Here is a 9,842-nt window from a genome sequence, read left to right on the forward strand (position 1 = left end):
ACACATGTTCAGTAATCCCTTTAACATCAGAGTTATTTGAAAATTAGCAGTCCTATCAACAATGGGAAAGTAAGTTACAAAACTGTATTAATTTAATTTAAAATTTTTAACAGACTTCAGTTGTGCAGCTCAACAGTTAAATGCCAGTCAGAGTACACATAGGTTCAGTTTTGTAAATCATACTATAAAGACGGTAAATATGCCAAAAGTACGTCATTCAGTCAATTTAAAATCAAAACTAACAAGTTACATTTCAGAATTTAAAGAAGATGGTTTATCAACTGACAATAAAATATTATTTTGTAATTTGTGTCAGTGTGCAGTATCATCTACACAAAAGTTCCTGGTGCAACAACACATTACAACTAGTAAACATCAGGCCAACAAACAACTAAATTCCAAGCAGAGACAATTGTTTTTAACACAACCAACAACATCGAATGTAAGATCTGAGTTTAACATCGACCTGTGCCGTTCTCTCATCTCTGCTGATATTCCTCTCTACAAACTAAAGAATAAGGTCTTCAGGGAATTCCTTGAAAAATATACTCAACATACAATCCCGGATGAGTCAACACTTAGGAAGACGTATGCTCCATCCATCTACGATGAGACAATACAGAAGATAAGAGATGAAATTAAAGATAGTTCAATTTGGGTTTCCATTGATGAGACTCCCGACAAAGAAGGTAGACTTGTTGGTAATGTAGTTATCGGTTTGTTAAGTGAACAATATTCTGAACGAATTCTTTTACATTGTGATGTTCTAGAAAAGTGCAATAACAAAACTATAGTTAAACTGTTCAACGAAGCTATGGGTATCCTGTGGCCAAAGGGTATTATGTACGATAATGTGTTATTCTTTATTAGCGATGCTGCCCCTTATATGGTCAAAGCTGGACAAGCATTATCTGTTGTATATCCTAAATTGACTCATTTTACTTGTGTGGCGCATGCATTTCATCGTGTGGCAGAAGTGGTCAGAGACAATTTCCCTAAAGTAGATTTGTTGATTTCATCAGTGAAAAAAGTATTTCTCAAAGCTCCCAGTAGAGTTAACGTGTTGAAAGAAATGTACCCTGAAATTCCATTGCCACCAAAGCCAATTTTAACTAGATGGGGTACATGGCTAGAAGCAGTTGAATATTATGCCGAACATATAGACTCTATTAACAATGTTCTCCTTGCATTGGACTCTGAAGATGCAGTCTCAATTGATACTGCGAAAACAGTTACCTGTGACATAAGTGTGAAGAATGACTTAGCTCACATTCAGCATACATTTTCATGCATCATAAAAACGCTCAAAAGTCTCCAAAATAGGCACCTTTCACTATCTGAAAGTTTTGAAATTATAAATAGTACTGTGGAACAACTGAATCGTGGTAGAGGTAAAGTTGCAGATGCAGTAAGAGCTAAGGTGGACACTGTACTTTCAAAAAACCCTGGATATGAAGAACTACAAAAGGTTGTTGCTGTGATGAGTGGTGAATCAACAGTGAAGATTAACTTGGACTTATCCCCAGCAGACATTGTGAAATTGAATTATGTACCAGTTACTTCTTGTGACGTCGAACGCTCTTTTAGTCAGTATAAATCTATCCTCAGAGACAATAGAAGAAGATTCACTTTTCAGCACTTGAAAGAAATGTTTGTAACCTATTGTTATGGTAACAGACATTAAAAATTGTGTTTTGTTGAAACTACATTGGAAGATAAGGTACGTCCATTATATTTTTTGTTTAGTTTGATTAAAATGTACCAATATTTAACGTACATAGTCATTTTTTTATAATTTTAAGTCCATATTTAATTCCATATTTTGGTAAAAATCCATATTTAATTCCATATTTTGGTAAAAATAACTACATATATATTTACATATTTCATATATTTTTAGTCCATATAAATCCGTTCCCTGGTAATAATTATAAATTGGAAACTTACCACTGCAATTTCACCTAAATTGCAATGTTAATTATTTTTTTTAATATTTGCAAAAATTAAGTAAAGTCTACTACTCCACGAAACTTATTGCATTCCTGATACAAGTAACATTAAGGAAGCCGTGAAAAAATCAACAAGATTCCAGATGCCGATGTTATTACTGCAATATGTTATATAAATAATATTGTTAAAATATTAAAATGAAAAATAAATCATTACATAACCTCACCGTTTGTTTTAAGTTCGTATTTATAGACTGGGGGGAAAAAAAGACAGACGTATATCACGGCCTGCTGGAGTATAGTAAACACAGAAAACATTTTATAGCAACAATGTTGAAGAAAGATATTTTGGTTTTCCGAAGTTGCCGTCATTAAATAGAAACCAACATGGGGATTCCATTGCAACTAATTAGAAATTCGTCTTTCAGGTATGTAATAAACGATCTTCGCACAAAATAATGTACGATACATGAGCGGTATGTTTGTTTTCATGTTCTCGGAAATTAAAAAAGCTCAACTACGTTTCGCTTTTTCAGTCTTTTCCTCGTACATGAAAATGACAATATACGCTCTTGTAACGTATATTACTATAATATGTTTAATGCGAATGCATTATTTTTGTTCACATGGTCATGTTAATGTGTTATATTCCGTTAAAATACTGAATATTTTCAAAGAAAATCCAATAGCTGAAAATTTATACACACAGAAGTAGGCCTATAAACCCATGATTCTATACAAAGACAACCTCCAACAATACCATTAAGGACAGTCGAGTGGAAATACGAAATATTCGACATCTTATGATACGACAGGTTTTGTAATGTTCGATGCAACACAAATGCTTCTTTGGAGAGCACGCGATTAACTGAATATGTTGGAACGGGGAACCACATGCATTTACCAAGTATATAGGCCTATATAGGGTGCAAGTGTGCAGATTTTAGCAGCTTATTCCCTGGATACAGTACAACAACAAAGATCATATACCATATTAGTCCCAAATGAATACTTTTCTCAGAAAAAAAAATTCTACAATTTGGAATTTCTCGTTTCAGATCTTTCCTTCTCCACTCTCTCCTAGAGTAGTGATCGACAGAATTTTTGTCATCACACTTCTCTAGCTGAAGAGGCGAATTGAAGCCGAAACAGAGAAAACGCAAAGCAATAAATAGAGTTCACACTCTTAAAATACAAGTTTGTGTTTTCGCAGATCTTTGCCAAAGCAAAGCCTCTAATCCTGATAAAGATGACTTTTATTGCAATAACGATTAAAATGAAGGTGGCGGTGATTGCTATGTCCTTTTAAATAAATTTATTTAACGACGTTAGGCTATATCTAGTCAGTGCAATTAGAAACAGAGATATTATGCTTTGGCCAGAAAAATCGCAAACAGAGTACCTGACATACGTCTTACGGTTTGGGAAAGCCTCGGAAACAACCCATCAAGTAACGGCCACGTCCGTGGAGTTCTTCTAATCCACGGAGTAAGAGTTGTGGCGGTCGGTGGTGTTGATGCGGGATGCGGCAATGGAATGCGACGGTTTCCAGAAAGCAGCGGTTTCTATCGTTTTTGTGTTGGAAACGAAGAATTGTTGCATAACCTATGTGAACTTCTAATTATGCAATTCCTTCTATCATCGTAGTGAAAGACAATATGCAGGAACAGTCTGCAAACCTTGTTTCCTGAACGCATCATTTCACGATTTGGAGACATCAATTGGCCGCCTAGGTTTTCTGTTCTGAAGGAAACCAACTACTTTCTGTGAGTATATTAGAAAAAAAGTAATGTTTTATGTACGTATGTTTAATTAGCAGTCCAGATACTGGTTGGAACCTCATAAATTACACCAATAAAGCCTTGGTTTTTCTGAACCGACGCATGGGACGTGCGAGGTGCGAGGCCCGCCTCGTACAAATCCGGACTACACGAGAGAGAGAGAGAGAGAGAGAGAGAGAGAGAGAGAGAGAGAGTGTGGTTTCTATACTGCGAGATGCGAGGTCTGCGCACCGCGCAGCCATGGAAACCACTCACTGTCTCTCGTGTAGTCCGGATTTGTGCGAGGCGGGCCTCGCACCTCGCACGTCGCATGCGTCGGTTCAGAAAAACCAAGGCTTAAGTGAGTCCTGCGCTTGGTTACTTTGAGTACAAGTTAGGTGTACATGAATTATAAGCCTACTATGGTCAGTCCCAGGTATCTGTAGACTTGGCGCATATGGGGGCGGAGTCTATCTATGCCGCAGTGTGTTGCGGGCAGCATTAGCTCGAGACCGCTAAGGGGTAAGATGCTCGTGGTAGAATGTTCAGATAGAAATGATCCCCTTCCTGCAAGCGATTGGTAGTTTCGTTCAACCAATACCTCCTCGAAGAGCGGTCATTGGTCCTATCCCTCCCACATACCACTTGCGAGAGGTCTTATTTCGTCTTTCTACTCTACAGATTCCTGGGACGGACCGTAGCTTAGCTTGAAATGGCGAGCTCTGACTCGCCTTTCCGCTCCGTTTCATGAGTTTACATCGTCTTATTCATATAGGCACTGAACATTGAGAATACTTCTCACGTACAAAATATACTGTCACGTGGATTTAGCCAAATAACAAACTAAATACTTATTTAAAGCCACCTTATGGGCAACAGAAGATCACTCTCACAATAAGCAAAACGCATCTAGATTTTAGATTGGCCTCCTTTTTTGTTTCAGATATATTTTTCATCCAAGAAGTAAAAGCCAGTGTTCATTATTTTTCTCTTATTTGCAGAGTTTTGAAAATTTAAATTGAAATTTAAAAAAAATAAATGGATATATTTTATCAAAATGAAAATTAATTTAAAACTAAATAATATCACAAGTTATTGAACGGATGAAATTTGAATATTTACAATTGAAGATGAGTTAATATTGAAATATGTAAAACATATTTCGACTCTAATGTTTGAAATTCTGTTCACTTAGAAATGTTTGTATGTTTTGTCTTCATGTATTAGTGTCTCTAATGCCAGATGGTATAAATGAATTAAGAATAGACTTACTTATTTTACACGTGAACGTTGTAGCTGGACACAGTCTATGTACTTACACATCTATTAATAAATACATAAATAAACAAAGAAATAGTGGAAATTACAATAATAAAATAAATCACAGTAAAAAAAATTATTTACACTGACTACGAGTCTCTACACCAGCCTGCACAAACGTCGCTTATTGAGAGCGGCCGTTCCTTCGGAGCGGGAGCGTCGTCTAACGGCACGCGGGAAAGGTACATCGGATTGACATAGGCCTGCTATAGGTAGGGGATAGTACATGTAGCTATCTGCTGTAATTTGTATTATGAGTAGCAATTTCACTTTGCCTATCTACGGCTACATAATGGAGAAATCTAAAAAACGGAAAAGTAATCATCAGGCAATTTCTTTCAATATAGCACGGGAAAATGCTTATTTTTTCACAGCAGCTGGAGTCAATACTCAGTGCCTTATCTGCCACAAAAGTTTGAAAGAAAGAGGAAAACACAATATAATGTGCCATTACTAGTCCACACATAGAGACAGATACGATGGTTTTATTGGTGAAGATCGCAGCAAACAGGTTCAGGAGTTGAAAGTTGCATTATTACATGAGGTAGGGTACGTTAGAATTTATTAATCTTTAACAATTTAAATATCTCACTTCAGGGAAAAGGTCAGCTCATTGTTATGTTGAATAAATTACGGGATTTCAATCGTAAACTTACACTTTTCGTAAGTCAGTTTCGGGAAGGTAATATGGCTCAATTTTCAACGATAGAAACTGCTCGTGATAAAGCCATGTTAAACGATTATGTGCACATATTAATTGAAATTTAAAATGAATTTAATTCTAGGTTCCAAGATCTTGTCATAATTGGAAAGAAGTTTAAAGTTATCATAATAAATTCCTTCAACACCAGTTGAAACATACGATTTACAGCTTGAACTTATTGACCTTCAACGTGACCTAAGGGCTAAAAACTTTTTAAATAATACTACTACCCTGGTTGACTTTTACAAGACTAAACCTCAGCAATAATATCCACGACTACACAGGCTGGCTGTGAAAATGATTGCTATGTTTGGCTCAACATTTATATTTGTGATTAACTGTTTTCTATAATCAACTTTAATAAAGGCAGGCATCGAACATCTGCAACTGATGTTTCATTACGATTAGTACTGTTCCTTTTAGCTGCCAACAGCATAAAACAGCGTTTTGATGTATTGATAAATAAAAAATATAGCTAACAAAATGATACTGTATATTTAAGTACCTATAGAATTTCTATTATTTCTGTGAAATAAATATTTCTTTATTAATTAATAATAGTCCAAGATAGTTTTGTAAACACGGAACGGGAATTCATTTCATGAACACTCGTACTAGTACGTCCTGTTGTGTACATTTTGTACGAGATCACCCCTTCTTTCAGTCCACCCTTATACAGAGCACAGCCAATATCTGCATTCCGCTCGCGAGCTATGAGCTGACTCGGAAAGCGCAAACCTTGTGCAGGCCTGTTTTACACATTACAATGAGTGCCTAACATTTTAAATATTTCAAATGAAACATTTATCTGATAAAATACGAGTACATTCTTTTCTTTCCTAATAAAGTACTCGCTACCAAATCTTTCTATTAGATCACTGATCTCCCAACGCCCAGCTTTGTTTTGTCCTGAGCTTATTTAAAGAATGTATTTTTTAAAGTACATAAATTACTTTGTACTGATATGTTTTCAAAATAATACAAGAAGGCTATGGAAACCGTCACATTCCAATGTCGCACTCTATATAATTTTATTACAACGCATAGAGAAAAGACCAATATTGATCATATATTTTATATTCGCAGATAGGCTATTGGAGAAAAAATAGGAGCATAAGGGTACAGTGCATCAGTTATTCATAGATTTCAAAAAGGCATGTGACTCTGTTAAGAGGGAAGTTTTATATAATATTCTTATAGAAGTTGGTATTCCGAAGAAACTAGTTCGATTAATTAAAATGTGTCTCAGTAAAATGTACAGCAGAGTCTGCATAGGCCAGTTTCTGTCGGATGCTTTTCCAATTCATTGCGGGCTAAAGCAAGGAGATGCACTATCACCTTTACTTTGTAACTTCGCTCTAGAGTATGCCATTAGGAAAGTTCAGGATAACTGAGACGGTTTGGAATTGAAAGGGTTACATCACCTTCTTGTCCATGAGGATGACGTGAATATGTTAGGAGAAAATCCACAAACGATTAGAGAAAACACGGAACTTTTGCTTGAAGCAAGTAAAGCGATATGTTTGGAAGTAAATCCCGAGAAGACAAAGTATATGATTATTTTGATCAGAATATTGTACAAAATGAAAATATAAAAATTGTAAATTTATCCTTCGAAGAGGTGAAAAAATTCAAATATCTTGGAGCAAGAGTAACAAATATAAATGACACTCGGGAGGAAATTAAACGCAGAATAAATATGGGAAATGCCTGTTATTATTCGGTTGAGAAACTTTTGTCATCTAGTCTGTTGTCAAAAAATTTGAAAGTTAGAATTTATAAAACAGTTTAGTTTTAGATTTAGATTTTAGGAACGGAGATTAAGAGTTGTTGAGAATAAGGTTCTTACGAAAATATATATTTACATTTATACGTACTTAGGTACTTTGAACCTGAACAGAATACACCTCAAGTGGCTTGCTAGCCCTGCTGTCAGTAGGTTTTCCATCAGAGTTTTCCTTCTCCTAGACCAATTGCTTTCACCACAGCTAAAGGGCTTGGTCTACCCTGCTAGTTTTGGTTCGCTCTAGGTATTTTATTTCCCCAGTACCCTTCACATCCAAGATGTGATGAGCTTTCCCTGATCCACCACCCAGGGACGCACCCGATGAGGGACTAGCAACCCTAAACATCCAAGCAATAGGTGATTGAGTAAATAGAAGAAGAAAGGAATGGAATCATCACGTATCTCGCATGACACCAGACAGAACTGTACGCATCGCAAGGGATAATCTACCAGCAGATGGAAAGAGGTCGCCTGGAAGACCAAAGAAAAGATGGAAAGACTCCTAATCTCTGGAAAGAACAGGCCGTAGGCCTATACAATGAGAAGAAGAAGAAGAAGAAGAAGAAGAAGAAGAAGAAGGAAAATATTAAGGGTTAATAGGTATGAAGTTACAAGAGAATGGAGAAAGTTACACAGCGCAGAATTACACGCATTGTATTCCTCACCTGATAATTAGGAACATTAAATCCAGACGTTTGAGATGGGCAGAGCATGTAGCACATATGGGCGAATCCAGAAATGCTTACAGAGTGTTAGTTGGGAGGCCGGAGGGAAAAAGATCTTTGGGGATGCCGAGACGTAGATGGGAGGATAATATTAAAATGGATTTGAGGGAGACGGGATATGATGATAGAAATTGGATTAATCTTGCACAGGACAGGGATCGTTGGCTGGCTTATGTGAGGACGGCAGTGAATCTCTGGGTTTCTTAAAAGCCATAAATAAGTAAGTTAAAAGACCACGTAAAGGTTATGACCCCGGAGATCGAATTCTTGATTTGTCGATTTTTATCAACATGCTATTTGTGGTGGTGATTATAATGATGATGAAAATGATGAGGATAGCAATAAGGTGGCGTAGATGGTTGCGGTGTAATTACAACGCATGTAAGACCATGTAAAGTTTTAGAATAATGAACTTCGGAGATCCAATTCTTGAACTCCTAACATTTATATCAAAACGTTATCCCACACCTGGTATTTCGGTTTTAATTTCCTATTAAAACAGAAGATATTACAGCGGTATTAGATTATACCCATTAATGAAATGGGATTAGTAAAGTTTATAGGCCAATTACCGGCAATGTTGTTTCTTACCGCAGTTGGCATAAAAATATGATGTTCCTTAATTTGTATCGTGTTAAATTTCAGATGTTCATTTTTTGTCAAATGCTGTAATGATTGTCTCTTATTAGTATGCATTCATTCTTCGAAGTACTGTGCGAAAGGCAATGACCTTCCAAACAAATTCAGCTCTGCCTACGTCAATAATTATCTTATTTTTGTTCTTTCCCTGAAGATTCAGTTGTAAAACAAGGCTTTAACTCAACATCGATTAGAATACAGGTGTTATATACTGAATTTTTTTAATTTTCAGGAAGTTTAATTAAGATATTTCTTCGAAATAAAACGCAATTATATTGAATAGAAATACTGGTTCCTTATTTAACGAAAATTTTGAAACGAAAATATTATACGTCAAGGATATATGATTACTTGACAACACTAATTAGAATTATGACTAAATACAACAATAGCCGTCCATGAATTTTTTTAAAAAGTAGCCAAAGCATTTAGAAATTTCTTCATAATTGCGATGAAGTAAGTGTAAGATTGAAAGGTATCTGATTTCGTCCCTTTTTCATTATATCATTGCTTCATTTTGACGTGAATACTTCTGTAAGTTCGATCAGTACTAGAGTGTCATCACAGAAAGTAAATTTTCTTGCATAAAGCTCTATCAGACGACAATCGCCAAAGCCTCAATTCTGAAAATTTACATAACGTGTTTATTGTACACTGCAACCCAGTAAGAGAAAATGCAAATTAACAAAGACTAATTGATGCAAACTACATCATATAAAATAATTTATGTAAAAAAGTATACAAAATAAGATAAATAAAGTAACATACTAATACTTTAATGACAAAGTTTTTAGTAAAAAAAAAAAGGAACATCGTCTGCGGATTTTTGGAAAAAAAAACTAAGGACGAGACTAGTGAAGTGCTTTGTGTTGAGTGTGGCAATTTATGGAGCTGACGACGAAGTGAAGAGAGACAACTAGACGAATTTGAAATGTAGATCAGAGGAAAAATGGAACGTGT

Source organism: Periplaneta americana, chromosome 4 (genome assembly GCF_040183065.1).
Source record: "Periplaneta americana isolate PAMFEO1 chromosome 4, P.americana_PAMFEO1_priV1, whole genome shotgun sequence".
In the NCBI taxonomy this organism is placed as follows: Eukaryota; Metazoa; Arthropoda; class Insecta; order Blattodea; family Blattidae; genus Periplaneta; species Periplaneta americana.